Here is an 18,863-nt window from a genome sequence, read left to right as displayed (position 1 = left end):
CATTTCTACTTTCAAGTAAATGCATTTTGTTAAGGGAGAAAATAAATACATATATAAGTACGTAGTAAATACAAGGAGGACATTAAGACTTAGGGGATCCAGAAAGAATACATGCAAGAGGTGATATATGAGCTGCATCTGGATTCTATAATGAGAAATCTAAGAGAAAGTACAAGAAAGGTTAGTGGAGTGCTGTGTATAAGAAACAGAGAAAAGGTCAATTTGGCTGGACCTTGGAGTACAGAGAGTATATAATGTATAATAAGAACTGAAAGATATATTATGGTCAGAATGTGAAGGACTTTAAAAGCCAGAATCAACATTTTATTATAGAAGCTATAGGAATCCACTAGAGTTTATTAAGTTAGGGATTAATACATCCTAAATGAGTTTATTAAGTTAGGGATAAATTAGATGTGGTCAGATCTACAATTAAAGAATATCCCTTTTGGCAGCTATCTAAAAGATAAATTAGAATAAAGGAGATACTTGATATAAGGGTCCTATTAGGAGTCTATTGCAAGAACAGGAAAGATTTGACAAGGACTGGATTTTGAGTGATGGTTCTGTGAGTAGTCTGTAATATGTTGTAGATGTAAAAAGGACAAGTTTTGATAGCTGATTAGATGCATAGACTAAGGGAAAATTAGAAGTCAAGAGTTAACACTAGACTTAGAACCTGAGAGACTAGAAAGATATTCACCCTCTTCACAGAAACTAGGAAAGTTTGATGAAGGATGGATTCAAAGGGAAAGATAAAGAATTCTCTCCCATCTTCCCATTTTAGGCATATTTTTTTTTAAAAAATCAAGACAAATAAAATGAGAAAATGATATTTCAATTTGCACTCAGTGTTCATCAGTTCTCTCTCTGGAGGTCGATAGCATTTTTTTCATCATAAGTCCTTTGGAATTGTCTTGGATCATTGTATTAATCAGAGTAGCCAAATTTTTCACAGGTGATCAACATTACAACATTATTGTTACAGTGCACAATCAAATCATCTCCTAATTTTTCCCACTTCACTTTGCATTACTTCATATAGGTTTTGCCATGTTTTTTTCCTAAAACTACCCACACCCTCATTTACCAGAGCACAATAATATTCCATTATACTCATATGCCACACAACTTCCAGCCATTCTCCAACTGATGAATATTTTCTTAATTTCCAATTTTTAACACATAAAAGATCTGGTATAAATATTTTTGAATGTATAAGTCCATTCCCTTTTTTTTTTAATCTCTTTGGGATACATACCTAGTAGTGGTATCACCAGGTGAAAAAGTATGCAGTTTTATTATTAAGATTTTGGGCCTAATTCTAGATTGTTCTCCAGAGTGATTGAATACAGTACACTCATCAACAATTTATTTTTCCCTCATTCCTTCCTAGCCTTGTCATTTCTGGTGGTTGTAAGATAGCTCCTCAGAGCTGTTTTAATTTGCCTTTATCTAATCAATAATGATTTGGAGCTTTTTTTATTTGACTATAGATTACTTTGATTTCTTCTTCTGAAAACTGCTTGTTTATATCTTTTGACCATTTACCAATTGAGAAATGACTCTTATTTTTATACATTTAACTCAGATCTATATTCAGTATATATTTAAGAAATGAGGTTTTTATCAGAGAAATATGTTAGGTACCTTTTAACAAAATGTAGTTTCCCTAATAAGATAAAGAATATGTTCAGGGAAGACTAGTACCTCTGATGTAATGACTGTCAAGCCTGTTTGAGGTCTACTTTCTTCCTCCAGAGTCCATCAGATCCAATTAAATCTCACCTGTGGATTCAAGAGGTTGTAGCATGCCATACGCCAGTAAATCATTTCATGAAATACCAACCACGTTGAGGGTTACTAAGGGATCTCAAAAACATTAGTGACTGAGGGGAGTATCTAACTCAAGCATGTGAAGAAATTCCTCTAGCAGAACGGGTGGATAAGAATAATTTGTCCCAGCAGCCATGAAGGTAGCTGAATCAGGCCCTATAAAGCACACAGAGATTAGTTAGACCTCAGAAAAGTCAAGGTCACCCACTGCATCCTAAATCATCACTAGTCATCTTGACTTTGTCTTGCCCCAAGATTTTGATGACTGTGGAAGACAGAATGAGGTCAGTGATTTCACATAACTCAGCCCCATTTAAAGCCAATTTATGTGAGAAGTAAAAGAGATCATCCATAAGATTTTACCATTCTATCTATTTCAAAGTCCTGTAGTTAAGGGAAGTGATGTTGAAGCAACATGTATAGATGCACTGGTAGCTATAGTCAGAAGCTTGGAAACACACAATCCAGGCCATAGGATCTCAATGGAAGCAGCAGTGGGATTTGGTAATCTCCTGAGTATCTGTTCAGTCTTTTAAGGACCATATTGTTTACCTTCTGGTATGAAAAGGGGCTAGACTGTGCATACCCTTTGATCCAGCAGTGTTTCTACTGGGCTTATATCCCAAAGAGATACTAAAGAAAGGAAAGGGACCTGTATGTGCCAAAATGTTTGTGGCAGCCCTGTTTGTAGTGGCTAGAAGCTGGAAAATGAAAGGATGTCCATCAATTGGAGAATGGTTGAGTAAATTGTGGTATATGAACGTTATGGAATATTATTGCTCTGTAAGGAACGACCAGCAGGATGAATACAGAGAGGACTGGCGAGACTTACATGAACTGATGCTGAGTGAAATGAGCAAAACCAGGAGATCATTAGATACCTCAACAATGATACTGTTTGAGGATGTATTCTGATGGAAGTGGATCTCTTCGATAAAGAGAGCCTTAATTGATCAAAGATGGACAGAAGCAGCTACACCCAGAGAAAGAACACTGGAAATGAATATAAACTGCTTGCATTTATGTTTTTTCTCCCGGGTTATTTATACCTTCTGAATCCAATTCTCCCTGTGCAACAAGAAAACTGTTTGGTTCTGCACACATATATTGTATCTAGGATATACTGCAACCCATTCAACATGTAAAGGACTCTTGCCATCTCGGGGAAGGGGTGGAGGGAGGGAGGGGTAAAATCGGAACAGAAATGAATGCAAGGGATAATGCTGTAAAAATTACCCTGGCATGCGTTCTATCAATAAAAAATTATTAAAAAAGAAAAAAGAAAAAAGAAAAGGGGCTAGAAAAAGTGCCCTAAAAATTGTCTGTCTCACTCAACCCTGGCCTGCTTCTGATGGCAGATGGTGATCTCACCCTATAGTCAAAACACACACACACAAATTTACAAAACCCTCTGCAAAGATGATTCTACGTACACATGAAATATGTGCCTGCTTATGGACAATAAACAATCTAGCAGACCTGAAAGATGAACAGCTTTTGTTGTGAGAGAACTCAGCAGGTATCACTTCCAAATAGCAGCCCTGAGTGAAACAAGGCTGATAAATGAAAACCAGTGACCCGTTCTGCTGACCTCATTGTTAAAGGTCTCTGAAACCTGGACAATATACCAGCACCATGCCAGGAGACTGTATCACTTCCAGATGAATTGTCTTAGAAAGATTCTGTAGATAACCTGGCAAGATGAGGTATCAGACACTGAGGACCTTTCTTGTTCTACACCGCCAAGAATTCTAACTCTCCTATAGAGAGCACAATTCTGATGGGTTAGTCATGTTATTTGAATGCCGAACATGTGTTTGCCTAAAATATTATTTTATGGAGAACTCACACAAAGAAAAAAGCGCATGAACTGGTAGCCAGAGGAAGCAACATAAGGGCACTCTCAAAGTCTCTTTGAAGAACTTTGGGATTGATTGTATGACATAGAGACACTGGCACAGGACCATCCAGCATGGTATGTCTACATCAAAAAAGGTACTTTGTTCTAGGAGGAAAGTAGAATTGCAGTAGCTCAAAAGAAATGTTCCATGTCCAAATTCAGAAACGCCAAATTGTTTCCACTCCAAATGTTCATATGGACTATTTGTGCGTGATCTGTAATAAAGCATTTCAGCTCTTATGAGTCCACATATGTGGCTGATTGTCCACAGCTGGGCACTCTGTTCTTTGACTCCAGCATGGTGATGTCATTTTGGTCCTCTTCCAGAACAAAGAACAACCTGATTATCCCTTTTAATTAAGTCTGGTTTTGCTTTTGCTTTGTCTCTGAAATCTTAATTGTTACCCCTGCCTTTTTTAGTTGAACTGAAGCATATTAGATTCTGCTCCAGTCCTTTATTTTAATTCTGTGTGTATCTTTCTGTTTCAAATATATCTCTTCTAAACAACATATTGTTGAATTCTGATTTCTAATCCACACTGTTTCTTTTGTATGGGTGAGTTCATCCCATTTCCACTCACAATTATAATTACTAAGTATATATTTCCCTCCATATCATTTTCTTTTGTTGCTTTTTCTGTCATCTTTTTGCTTCTAACCACTGTTGCCCTTAATTTATTTTCCCTTTTATCATCTTCTTCCCCTTTCTCCTATCCCTTTCCTCTCCTATTTCCCTACTGGGTAAATTAAATTTCTATATACAATTGAGTGTTTATATATATTTATTCCCCCCGCCCCCGCTTGGAACCAATTCCAATAAGAGTAAGGTTAAAGCATTGCTTGCCATTTCTCCCGTTTTCCTTTCCATTGTAAAAGTTTTTCCTTAGATACCTCTTTTATGTAAAAAAAAAAAAAAAAAAGTCCCCATTATACCTCTCCCTTCCCTCTTCTCCCAGTGCATTCCTCGTTCTCAACCCTTCATTTTTGAGGAAATCATTACAACATAACAGGCTGATATCCATGTCTTCTATCTATGTAAATTCCATTTAATTACCCTAATTTTTCAAAGAAAGGCAAGTTGTATATTATGGAGATGCAGGGTTTCACATATGATTCTCTCTTAGTATTTGTATATGGAAATACTCATATTTGTCAATGTTTGTTAAGAGCAACCAAAAAAAAAAGAAACAAAGAAATTCTTTATAAAAAGAAGAGAATTCAAAAATTATATTATAAAGTCACAAACTGTTCATACTTTAGGATCCCACTGCTTCATCTATGATTCCAAGGTCAAAGACCAAAGACTAAAGACCAAATATTATTACTCTAAATATACCAAAATATTCATAGCTGAACCCTTTGGGGCAGGGGGAAAAATGCTCATTGACTGGGAAATGACAACAAATTTTAATGTATAAATGCAATGATGTGGCCACTGAAGTACCTTCTAACTCTAAAATTCTATGATTAACAATAAATATGAGGAATTCAGAGAAACATGAGAAATTTGCTATGAATTGGCGCAGTAGGAAAAAGGTAGAATCATGAGAACAATAAACAAAATGACTACAATCAAGTGAATTCAAATAGCACTAAAAGGTAGCTAAACTTATTTTAACTGTAATTACTAGTCTAGTTTTTGACGACTATTGATATCATTTGTCAAAAAAGAGTGGGGAATTATGGGTGTAAAATGTTGCATATACTGTCCATCTTGTTTAATTTTGTGTAAGTATTTTTTCTTTATTACAAGGGGAAGTTTTACTGACCGAGGCCATATTCTGGGAAATAATTTGGGTAATGAACAAAAGCCATCAATGAATCTCTTGAAATTAAAAAAATAAGAAAAAATAATGAGTTTTGGACATAGGTTTGTCATACACATTGAAATAATTCTATAGGTTTTACAAAACACTTTATCACAAGAAATATGAAGTAGTAGAAGAATAATAGAAGTTACTATTCTTATTTTTCATTCTACAAATGAAAAATATTAGGTTGTGAGGTTGTCACTTTATTAAGATTACACAGGAATTGGCACTTGAATTCATATCTTTGACTCCAAACCTAAAGTACTTATGCCTATATGGTACATCTTGGCATTTATTATTTACAAGGAAAAGTTAGAGCATATATAGTCCAATACACCCACGTAACAAATAAAGAAACTGAGAGGAACTATTTTCCTAAAAACAAACTTTGATAGTTGGAAGGGTTAAAAATCCTGAAGGTACAGAAGAGTACCTGAGTCTAGATCATTATTACATCCTAATTTATCAAATTCCAGATAATTTGCCCTTTTTTCTCTGAGAGTTCAGTCCCAGTTTATATTTTGCTTTTATACCTAGAAATATTGTAAAGTCAACTCAAACTGTTAAATTTTCAGTATGAGCACTTACCCTCAGAAAATGATAAATGCAACAAATCATAGCTTGATTTTCTGTTTTACTGATTGTCCACCCTTAAGAAAGTGATGGGTAAAATATTGATGAAGATTGAATTTTAAAATGTACTGCAAGTCTATCCCCCCTGAGAGTTACTTTTTAGTGCTATTTGAATTTATTTTATTGTAGTCATTTTCTGTATTGTTCTCATGGCTCTACTTTTTCTCTCCACTATGCCGATTCATAGAAAACTTCTCACAATTGTCTGAATTCCTCATATTTACTGTTAATCATAGAATTTTAGAGTTGGAAGGTACCTCCACCATTACATTTGCATATTGAAATAAAGCATTTACCACTTTATACCCTAGTTTTTGTCTTGACATTTGGAAATTTCAATATGCATAATATTATCTCTTCAAACATCTCAATCCATCAACATCAATTGCTATAACCTACATATTCACTCTAGCTCAGCTACCTCCCTCAATATTCTACATCCATCTCTTTAAAACATGGCTTGACTCCTACTACCTGTGTGATATTAGAATATCACTGAATCTCTATGGGACTCAAGTTTCCTTGTCAGTCAACCAATAAACACTTATTAAGCAACTACTATGTGTCAGATACTGTGTAAGTCCTAGGATACAAAGAAAGTCAAAATACTTACATAAAATGAATTGGTTGTCCACAATGACATCAAAAGTCCCTTCTAACTCAAAATCAATGATTTCATGAATTCGGATATTTTATTCTTTGATCATAATTGCCCCCAGGTCCTTCCATCTTTCATCTTTTAGAGAAAGTCTGATGTAGTAGAAAGGAAGTTGGGTTTGAAATAAGAAACCTTTAGTTCTATTTCCAACCTATCACTTGCAATCTCTATGACTTATTGCCAGTTACCTCACATCTGTCTCAATTTCCTTATCTATAAAAATGAAGAGATTGGCCTTGTTTAGCCTCTAATATACATTGCTGCTGTGAATCTACTAGCCAATTAACTATGTTCCTATGAGCTATTATCCCTTTCCTTTAATCTTAAACCCATTCTTTATCCCCGCCACACTCTCCAGAACCTTTTCTGCCTGTTCCAGTCTAATATTCCTAATATGGACTCATTTTCCTCCCTAATTATCTTTAAAAAAAAACATTCTTTAAATATTTTTTTCAAAAGGTCAAGAATTTCAAGGGAATTAATGAAAAAGATGCAAACTAAAGTGGTCTAGCTATGCCAGTCCTAAAACTATATTATAAAGCAATAGTCATCAAAACTATTGAGTAACTGATCAGCAAAATAGGTTAGGTTCATAAAACACAATAGTCAATGACTACAGTATTATAGTGTTTGATAAACCTAAAGATTCCAGTCTTTAGGTTTTATGTTTTAAAAAGGAGGGAGCTAGTTTTCAACATTTACTTCTATAAGATTTTGATTTCCATATTTTTCTCCCTCTCTGTGTCTCCTCCCCTCACCTCAAGTTGGCAAGCAATTTGATATAAATTATAAAAATACAAACATATTTAACATTTTTCTACATTAATCATGTTGTAAAAGAAGAATCATAAAAAGGGAAAACCATGAGATAGTGAAATAGTATGCTTCGATCTGTGGCAAGACTCTATAGTTCTTTCTCTGGACATGGACAGCATTAAGTATCCTTTGGAAGAATCTTAGAGCATTGTATTGAACACGGTGGGCATTTTAACAGTTTGTTGAAATATTAACCTTTCAGGAACTCTCTCAGCTTCTTTTTCTATACCACACATTCCCTCCATATCATCAACCATTCTCTCCTTTAGTTTCTTCAGGATGATTATTATATATTTTGTTTTCTGTCTTTGTAATCCTAAGACCTAGCACAATCTTTCTCATAATAGGATCAAATGAAATAATATATGTAAATAGCTTTGCAAATCTTAACGCAATAAATACTAGCAACTATTTTGACAACACATTAATATTCTATTTAATTTACATACTACAATTTGTTCATTCATTCCCTTTATTTTTAGTTTTTTGCTAATGCAAATAACACAACCTTTTACAGATGAGGCAAGTGAGGCAGATAGAGGTTAAGTGAGTTAGCTAAGTAATCATCTGAAGCAGGTTACAAATCAAGCATTTCTAGCTTGAAGTCCATCACTGTTCCACCCTAACATCCAGCTATATTCTAAAATAAATAAATTAATTAATAAACAGACAAACAAACAAATAAATAAATGCAAGGAATTCAGGAAAAACATAAGAAGACTCACAGGAAGTGATGGAGAGAAAACAAATGCAAGATAATATGTACAATGAGTATAGATAGTAATGAAGATAATAAAAATATTAAAAGCCATTGAATTATTACAAATTATAATAAACAATTATAACTAAAAAGGAAAAAAAATACTTTCTTCCTCTCATTATCAAGGTGGAGACTATGAATGTGAAAGATGGGAAACATCAGACACAGTCACTGTAATTATTGCCCATGTATAATTTTTTTGATGCATTTGTGTTTGTTTTTGCTGAGGCAGTTTGGGGTTAAGTGACTTGTCCAAAGTCACACAGCTAGGAAGTGTTAATTGTTTGAGGCCAGATTTGAACTCTGGTCCTCCTGACTTCAGGGCTGGTACTCTATCCACTGCACCACCTAACTGCCCCGCTTTTGTGTTGCGTTAACCAAAATTCAATTGAAGAAAGATAGTTAAAGGGTAGAGTTTAAAAATCACTAGATTTGGTGACAAATGAGTCAATTCCAATCAGGCACAACATCTCTTGGGGCTTAATACACTGTTGGCACAATGATGAATTGGTCCTGCAAATACAATATATAAACAGAAGGAAATAATAGAACTATGTTTAAATTAATTTTATTTATTTTAGATTTTCCCCAGTTACATTCAGTACAATTTTTTTTACATTTGTTTTCAAGATTTTTGAGTTCTAGGTTCACTTGCTTATCCCCATTCATAATTAAGAAACTACATGTGAAGTTATGCAAAACATTTCTATAAAATTCAAGTTGTAAAAGAAAACAGAGATCTCCTGCCCTGATGAAAATAAAAATCCTCAAGAAAAGTTAAGTTTAAAACAGAGAAATAGAGAGAATTATAGAGAATGCTTCAATCTATATACAGACTCGACCAGTTCCTTCTCTGGATATGAATAGGATTTTTATCATAAGTCCTTCAGAGTAGATGTGGATGATTGTACTATTGACAATAACAAAGTCATTTATAATTGGTCATCTCAGAACATTGCTATTACTTTGCATAGTATATTTCACTTTGTTCATGGAGTACTTTCCAGTATTTTTTTTTCCTGAGAGTGTGCAGCTTATCATTTTCCAGAGAACAATAATATTCCAGCAGAGAAACTTGCTTCAAATTTTTTTAAAAATTACTATTACTAATTGTATTTCACCCCATTTATTCTCTCTCTTCTTTCACCTGTCCCTCCTCAAAAGTATTTTGCTACTGACCATTCCCTCCCACAACATGTCCTCTCTTTTATCATCCTCCTCACTACCCATATGCCATTCTCCCCTTATTTTCCAGCAGGATAAAATATTTTATATCCCTAATCATATTATGTTATTTCCTATTGTAGTCAATTGTGATGAGAATAAAATTCACTCATTCTCCCTCTCTTCCCCCTCTTCCCCTCCACTGTAAAAGTTTTTTCTTGCCTCTTTTTTATGGCAGATAATTTTCAGCATTCCACTTCTTCCTGTTCCTTTCTCCCAGTACATTCCTCTCTCACCTCTTATTTTCATCATCTCTTTAAAAAGATATTATCCCTTCATACTCAACTCACACCCATGCCTTCTGTATGTATATATAGAGATATAGATATTCTTTCTAACTGCCATAATAATGAGAATGTTCTAAAGAGCTACAAGTATCATCCTCCCATGTAGGAATATAAACAGACAAACTTTATTAAGTCCCTTATGATATCATTTTCTTGATTACCTCCTTATGCTTCTCCAGAATTCTATATTTGAAAATCATATTTTCCATTCAGTTCTGGTCTTTTCATCACAAATACTTGAAAATCCTCTATTTCATCAAATGACCACCTTTTCCTCTGAAGGATTATATTCATTTTTGCTGGATAGGTGATTCTTGTTTGCCATCCTAGCTCCACTGCTCTCTGAAATATATTCCAAGCCCTCCAGTCCTTTAATGTAGAGGCTGCTAAATCTTATGTTATCCTGATCATGGCTCCACTATACTTAACATCGTTTCTTTCTGCACACTTGCAATATTTTCTTCTTTGCTAAGAATTCTGGAATTTGGCTATGATGTTACTGGGAGTTTTTATTTTGGGGTCTCTTTCAGGAAGTGATCAGTGGATTTTTTTTTCAATGTCTATTTTACCCTCTGGTTCTAAAATATCAGGACAGTTTTCCTTGATGATTTCTTGAAAGATGATGTCCAGACTCTTTTTTTTTTAATCATGACTTTCAGGGAGACCAATAATTTTAAAATTAACTCTCCTGGACTTATTTTCCAGGTGTTTTTCCGAAAAGGTAGTTCACACTTTTTTTTATTTTTTCATTTTTTAAGTTTTGCTTTATTATGTTATAGAGCACTGACACAAGCTTCCAGGGTTTGTGCTACAGCTTTCAGAAATCCTTCTAGGAAATTTTTTCTGTCCTGGAGTTGTTAGATGTGTCCCCATCCCATTGTAGTTGTAAGATCTAGTGTGCTAGATGGGGCTGGGACTCCACTGGCCGGGCTGTGCTGGGACTGCACACCGGATTCTCACCCAATTGCCATAAATCAAGACCCTCTCTCTCCACTGACCTTCTGAGTCCTCCCTCATGTCCCTGGGCTAAGAAGTCCAGAAGCCTCCAGCACTGCTGCTGACTCAGAGGGCCCACTTTGCTGATGCTAGAATCTGGGCTGGGGCTGGGCTAAGCCTATGCCTGTACACAATCTAGGGCTCTAGTTCCAAAGACCTTTTTTGCTGACTTTCGAGGTCTTTTCTGGTGTCTCTGGGCTGAGAGGTCTGGAAGTCACCGTAGTGCCACTGATTCAGAGTCAGGCCTGGGCTGAACTGGAGTGGGAGCCAGGCTGCGCCAGGTGTCCTGCCCCAGGACTCCTACCCTAGAGTCACAGACCTTTTCTGCTGAGCTTCTAAGTTGCCTTCAGCTGGAAAATGTTCTACTCTGCCTTTTGGGGTGTTCTGATGTTCTAAATTTTGTTTAGAGTCATTATTTAAAGGAATTTGGAGCAGTTTGGGGGAGAGGTTGGCCAAGTTCCTGCCTTTACTCCACCATTTTGGCTCTGCCTCCTCTAGAACTATTTTTAAATGTTTAAATTATTGAATTGACTGGAGATGTTTGATAAGATTGGAGACCATAGAACTTCCTCTATTTTACTATTCTTGCATGAGAACCATCTCCTCCATAGCTAGCCAGTGGGTGACGCAATGTTTTAGTATTCTCTAAATATTAAATATTTCTAGATCTTTATTCTTTTACTCAAAACAGTAACATAATATAATTAATGCCCAGAGACAACTAGAAACAGTCTGCCTTGTTACTCTCACATTAATTTGTCTTATGACTTAATTCTAAATAAACCTACTCCTTAGCACTGTTATCCCCCAGCAAAAAAAGAAAAAGAAAAAAAAAAAAGAAATACAGAGGACACATGAATTAATTGTCATTCTCTGAAAGGTTAAAGGTTATAAAAGAGAGAAAGGAGGTCTCTCTCCTGGGAAAACTTATCCATTCTTGGAAAAATCTGGCAATAGTTTCTCTGATCTCATTGTGTTGAAAGATAGTTTTTATTTCATCATCATACTCAATCATATTAATCATAATCCCAAATAGTCAGAGGCAAACTACAGAGAGATCATCCAGAGGGAGCTTTAAATAGATTTTCATATCACTCATATGTTTTGCTGGTCCTGTCGCGCAGGAAAACACAATGGTTAGAGGTGGACATTGGTCTTCCTCCAGTTTACATTTGAGGCAGAAGTACTTAGGGACCCCTGTTCTAGGAAATAGAGTAGCAACAGGAAAAAGAATGCTGGGCCAGAAATCTGAAGACTGTAGATGAGACATCCTTTGAGCTTTTTTGTAACTGCATTTTTTGCCTGTGTCACCTTTAAGATCCAATTCAGTTCTGCAATTCTATGATAAATAGGTGGCACTACTGCACCTTGCACTAGTCTAAAACCTTGCCACATTTGCTATTGTGAGTGACATCATAACAAACTCAGGCAGCCTCACCCTTATCAAATATTTGAGAAATATTCACTGATCTTGGACCTCAATTTTCTAATTGTAAAATGAGGGCGTAAGGACTCTAACATCCCTTTCAAAACTAAATCCTAAGATCCTGTGATTCTTATTCTGATAATGCATGAATGATCAAAAACTATGGAGCCTAAACTAATGGAACTAGTGTGCCTTCATGTAATGGAAGCCAATGAACAAATATTTATAGGTCATTCACTATGACCAAGGCATAAATTTAGATCTTATGGGAAGTCCCAAAGCATTCTCCCTACTCTCCAGGAACTGCCAATCCAGTTAAAATTCTGACAATAATGGAAAAGTGATATACAAATAAACAAGCAATGAGCTGGGCTCAATGAGTTGTATTGCTAGTCATTGCCTCAGAATTGGCACTGCACCATATTTAATATCTTGCTGAGTGAGGGAGGTGTGTATATAAATGATATGGGGGAAGAAAGTGACCTACAATCTTAGGCAAAAACCCAAGTTGTAAGGCATTATGTTATAGAAATCATACTGGACTTGGAGAAATAAGACCTAGGTTTGAATTTTGATTCTGGCATCTATTAATTATATGACCTTGGACAATCTCACTGAATTCTATTTTCCTCAGAAGGAAAATTTAAAAAAATATTTATACTACCTTCCTCACATGAATAAAGCCTTTTGTAAATTGTGAGGATCATGGCTTAAGAGAGCACAAGACAAAGCTTTCCAGTTTACAAAGCTAACAGTCAGCCAGTCAGTAAGCACATATTTTTACAATACTAACAGTGAGATACTATTTTCAAAAGGCATTTTGGGGAGGATAGGCAACCCTGACTGTGCTACTCTTTTAACCAGGTCATCCAGAGGAATACCAAAAATTCAGAATATTGCTATCTCTGCTAGCTTTGTGATTTTAAGCAAGTCAACTCCTCTTTTCTTGGGTTTTCTTGGGTTCTTGGGTTTTCTCATCTGTGAAATGAAGGGACTGATCTAGATAATATTGAAATTCCCCTTCCACATGTAAATGGCTTCTCTACCCACTCACCAACAAGGAAATTTCTTCAGGATTAGGGTAACAACCTTGATCTTGTGGAAAACATTTGATTAGTTCCACATTGTCTCTTCTCTATCTAAGAATCATGCACTCACATCAGAATAGAAAGAAAAAAGTATTAGAAAATTAAACCTATCAAGGCTATTCTAAGAATGTGTGAAACTGAAAGCACAGAAAACCCAGATGTTTTCTAAGGTGGTCTGATTGGCCAACTGGCTAAGTTTTCAGGGAATCAGCTACGTGAGCCACCATCTTGAGTTTATATCATCACTACCACCATCATCACACAAAGTCTTTGTTGATTGCTCTCAGCCTTCCTTTTCTCCCTCTCCACCCCTGTAAAATCTTTATCTCAAGTCTTCCCATTTTTATCAAAAGAACAAGAACATAGATGGTGACACACCTGCTTTGAGGACAAGCTCAATTCTTCAAGTTTCTCTCCCCTCAAGACATTTACTCTCGTTTCTTGCTCTCCTTGGAAAAAGATCCAGTTGAGATAGATAGATGTATTTCCCAGATGATAAAATTTATGAAGTATAACAATTCACATAAAGGTTACACCCCTTTGTCAAGCAATCATAATCACATGATCATGTCTCTGAGCCAGCTTCCTTGAAGGATCAGGTTGATGTCATCTGCAAAAGAAATAGAGAGAGTAAAGATTTCTTTACTTTGGCTTTAATTAACTTGGCCACGCTTTCTCCACTCTTTTGTACAAATTTGTAAATTTGTGAATTGCATTTAATGCAATATATCATATTGTATTTTTGAAAATCTTTTAATATCTAGTTTAGTAGAAGACAGCTGAATTCTACTATTTCTACATTCAAACTTGTGATAGTTTGATTGAAGTATTTGAAAAAAATCAGGTCTCACCTAAATATATAGTTAGAAAAAAGAGAAGTATTTTAAAAGATAAATGACATTATTATTATTATTGTTACAAAAATAGTTTTGATCTCGTAGACCTCCCAAAATGGTCTCCAAGGTCCCTACGTTCACAAATTACCCTCTGAAAACCACTGGACTAGAAGTTCTCTGAGATTTCTTCAGCTCTGATATTCTATCATTTCTAAGACTCTGCTTAGATGCACCATGCCCTTTTCTGACACCTATCTACTAAGAGAGGAGATTCCTTGTTTTCAGTACACAAAATAAACTGTGGAATTACAGACTCCTTACATATGTAGCCCTAAGGATCATCCTAGAGTTTAGATCTAGAAGTATCCTTAGAATACAAGAATCTAGAATTTGTCATTTTGCAGATGAAGAAACTAAGGCTCAGAGTCTCAGAAATACAATAAATAGATAAGTCTAAAAATCAGAAGTGATCATTTGGGTGAAATGAGTGTCAGAGACAATATGTGAATGACTTCACCAAGATCATTTACTAGTGACAGTCAATATTCAACCCCTACACAATGCTACCTTTCATGCTCCTTACTCCCTGTCCTCTATCTCCACATTCTTCATCATACTCTTGGCCAAACTTTGAATGTCTGCTCTTTTTATACCGTTTAGTTACTAGTTTGTGCCACTAAATGAGCACCTCTGCAACAAAGAAAAACAAGTTCAATCTCACTAATTGAAATAAGAGTCAAAATAAAAGACTGTCTTTGCCTACTAAACCCCAGGACTCTTCTTATTTCTTTTATTACTCAAATATTTCCCTGGGGAAAAGAAAATCTATCTTGTTGGATAGATTTAAGATGCTATTAGATGGAGGTGTGGGAGAATGTGGAATGTCATTTTCTATGTGTGTACAAAAATGAAGACTAGTTCAATGAATGATCTGAATTCTCTTATCTCCTGAGAGTGCATCATTCTTTTGGTTTCTCATTTCAAGTGTGAGACTAGATACGTACTCTACCAAGTTTCAAAAATATGTTTATCTCCTTATGATCTAGGATAGCATCAATATATGTTTGTGTGTATGTGTTTTAGTTAGCCAATGTAGAACATAAATATAATAAGTAGATAAACCTGAAAATCAGAAGTGATTTATCCAAACAGAAAAGGAGGTACAAAAGTGTAATGAAAGAAACTTTCTTTAAAATTAAAACTGGACAAGTAGAAGCTATTGACTTCATGAGACATCAAAAAACAATAAAACAAAGTCAAAAGAATGAAAAATAAAAGAAAAAATGGAAATATCTCATCAAAAAATGACAGACATGGAAAATAGATTGAGTAGATAATTACTGAACTGCCTAAAAGCCATGATATTAAAAAAAAAATTTAAGTCTAATTAAGCAACACCTAACATCCTTTTCCAAAAGAAGGTCAAAATGGGTTCATGATTTAGACATAAAGGGTCATACTACAAGCAAATTAGGAGAACAAGGAATAGTCTCTCTCTCAGATCTGTGGAGAAGGAAGGAATTAATGGCCAAAGAAGAACTAGAGAACATTATGAAATGCAAAATGGATAAGTTTGATTATATTAAATTAAGTTTTTGTATAAATTAAACCAATGCAGCCAAGATTAGAAGGGAAGCAGAAAACTGGGGGAAACAGTTTACATTGAAGGGCTCTGATAAGGTTTCATTTCTAAAATATATAAAGAATTGACTCAAATTTATCAGAATATAAGCCATTCTTCAATTGATAAATGACCAATGGATATGAACAGATGATTTTCAGATGAAGAAATTAAAGCCATTTCTAGTCATATGAAAAAATGCTCTAAATCACTTTGATTTGAGAAATGCAGATTAAGACTCAGGTACCACTATACAACTCTCAGATTGGCTAAGATGACAGAAAAAATAATAATAATAAATGTTGGAGAAGTGGGAAAACTGGGACACTAATACATTGTTGGTGAAGTTGTGAACTGATCCAACCATTCTGGAGAGCAATTTGGAACTATGCTCAAAGGGCTATCAAACTATGCATATCCTTTGATCCAGCAGAGTTTCTACTGGGTTTATATCCCAAAGAGATCCCTAAAAAGGGGGAAAGGACTATCTGTGCAAAAATGTTTGTAGCAACCCTTTTTGTAGTGGCAAGGAATTGGAAACTGAGTGGATGCCCATCAGTTGGGGAATGGCTGAACCAGTTATAGTATATGAATATTATGTAGTATTATTATTATATACTATAAGAAACGACCAGCAGAATGATTTCAGAGAGGCCTGGAGAAATTTTCATGAACTGATGCTAAGTGAAGTGAGAAGAACCAGGAGAACATTGTACACAGCAACAACAAGATCATACAATGATCAACTGAAATAGACATGGCTTTTTTCAGCAATGAGGTGATTCAGACCAATTCCTATAAACTTGTGATGAAGAGAGGCATCTGTATCCAGAAAGAGAATTATGGGGACTGAGTGTAGATTACAATATAGTATTTCCACCTTTTAGTTGTTGTTTTCTTGCTTAATTTTTCTCTCATTTTTTTTCTTTTTGATCTGATTTTTCTTGTGCAGCATAAATATGGAGATAATGTTTTTTTTAATTGCACATGTTTAAACTATATTGGATTACTTGCTATCTAGGGGAGGGAGAAAACATTTGAACATAAAGTTTTTTCAAAGATAAATGTTATAAACTTCCTTTGCATGTTTTTTGAAAATTAAAAAAAACTATTATTTAAAAAACCACCTAGACATAATTCAAGAAATCATCAAGGAAAACTGCTCCAATATCTTAGATCTAGAGGATAAAACAGAAATTGAAAGAATCCACATATCATTTTCTGATAGAGAACCCAAAATGAAAACTCCCAGGATTATGGCAACCAAATTTCAGAGCTCCCAAAGCAAGGAGAGAATGTAGAGGGTCACAGACAGCAGGGGAACTCTGGGTGAGGTATAAGCCCCTTCAGCCCAGAGGGAACCTGCTGACAATGTCTGTTTTGGTTCCCCATCTCCCTAAGGGTTCTCAGCTTTTTTGAGAAGTCAGGGGGCAGTGACAATCTGTGTTGTGATTGAAGCAGAGTGGTTCCATGTGGAAGAGTGATACCAGCTGGCAAAACTAAGTACAATAGCAAGTTGTTTATGTGGTCCCACCTGCACAGTATATATTTAGCAGATGCCCAGTGTTGTTTTGGTTACATAAGGGCATAAGGACATATAAGGGTGAAAGGACTTGGAATAAATGGACTCCATATTTCCACTATCCTCGGGATTCTCATCTCATCACTTCTCCACTAAGACAGTATGTTTTAATCACCCCAGCATGGGGGCTTTAGAAAGCACAGTATGTTTCATTACCCCAACTTGGGGGCTCTAGAAAACAGGACACAATATTTTAATCACCCCCATTGTAGGGGCTCTAGAAAGCACAGTACATTTTGTCACCCCCAACCTGAGGGCTCTAGAAAGCAGGACACAACAAGAAAATATTGCAAAGGACTCTGAAAAACAAAACAAAACAATTCAAATATTGTGTACCCATAGTATTACACAAAATTTAGAAGCTTCCATATTATAGGAGAAAGTATCACAACAAAGAATAATGTACTCAGCAAAACTAAGGATCTAGGAAATAGTGCAGGGGAGGAGGGGGAAGAGGAGGGGAAAGAATGAACATTTAATTAAATAGAGGACTTCCAAGTATACCTGACAAATTCTTGATGAAAAGACCAGAAAATTTGAAAACAGAAGATTTAAAAAGAGTACAAAAAGATAAACATGAGAAAGAAATCATAAAGTATTCAATAAAGTTAAAGTATTTATATTCCCATATGAGAAGCTGATATATGTTAACTCCTAAGAAGTTAATCATTATTGGATTAGTTGAAAGGAGTCTATAAGGAAAGAGAGCATGGGTATGATTATGTTGGTGGCTTCAAAAAATCAAGGTGTAAAAAAGAGGGATATACTGAAATAAAAGGAAATTGAGAGGTAGAATAGTATAGGAAAGAACTTTTATAATGAAGAGGGAAACTGATAGTACCAGAATTAAAATAGACTTTAGAGAAAGATAAAGAAACGTATGAGGAAAATACACAGTAATCATAACAGTGAACGAGATGAACTCACCCATAAAATGAAAATGGATAGCAGAATGAATTAGAAACCAGAATCCAACAGTATGACGATTACAAGAGACATAGTTGGAATGTAAAGATACACACACACACACACACACACACACACACACACACGCACACACGCACGCACACACAGAGTTAAAATTCGTTCCTGAGCAGAATCAATTCTGTTTGAGCTGAAGTGAAAAAAAGCAGGGTTAGCAACCATAATCTCAAACAATGAAAAAGAAAAAAAAAATCTAACAAGAGATAATCAGGGAAACTATATTTTGTTTAAAAAGGTACCATCAACAATGAATAAATATCAAAAATCTTCTCAAGTTTCTCTGACAAAGGTCTTTCTCAAATATGTAGAGAACACAATTAAATTTCTAAAAAAAAAATGTTGATAAGTGATTTGAGGGATATGAATAGGTAGTTTTCAAAAGAAGAAATCAAAACTATAGTTTTG

At 35.1% G+C, this 18,863-nt stretch overlaps 1 protein-coding gene across 1 annotated transcript in view; it reads right to left on the bottom strand.

Annotated features, from left to right (window-relative positions):
* The window catches only part of CRACR2A (calcium release activated channel regulator 2A), a 219,174-nt gene extending 205,142 nt beyond the window's left edge, over positions 1-14,032 (bottom strand). Inside the window, exon 1 of the mRNA XM_051963345.1 lies at positions 13,814-14,032. The gene's annotated coding sequence lies outside the window, so the exon portion shown is untranslated. The remainder of the gene's footprint in view (positions 1-13,813) is intronic.
* Between the last annotated feature and the right edge of the window lie 4,831 nt (positions 14,033-18,863).

This window comes from Antechinus flavipes, chromosome 5 (assembly GCF_016432865.1).
Source record: "Antechinus flavipes isolate AdamAnt ecotype Samford, QLD, Australia chromosome 5, AdamAnt_v2, whole genome shotgun sequence".
Lineage (NCBI taxonomy): Eukaryota > Metazoa > Chordata > Mammalia > Dasyuromorphia > Dasyuridae > Antechinus > Antechinus flavipes.
This window is presented reverse-complemented; position numbering and strand designations above follow the sequence as displayed.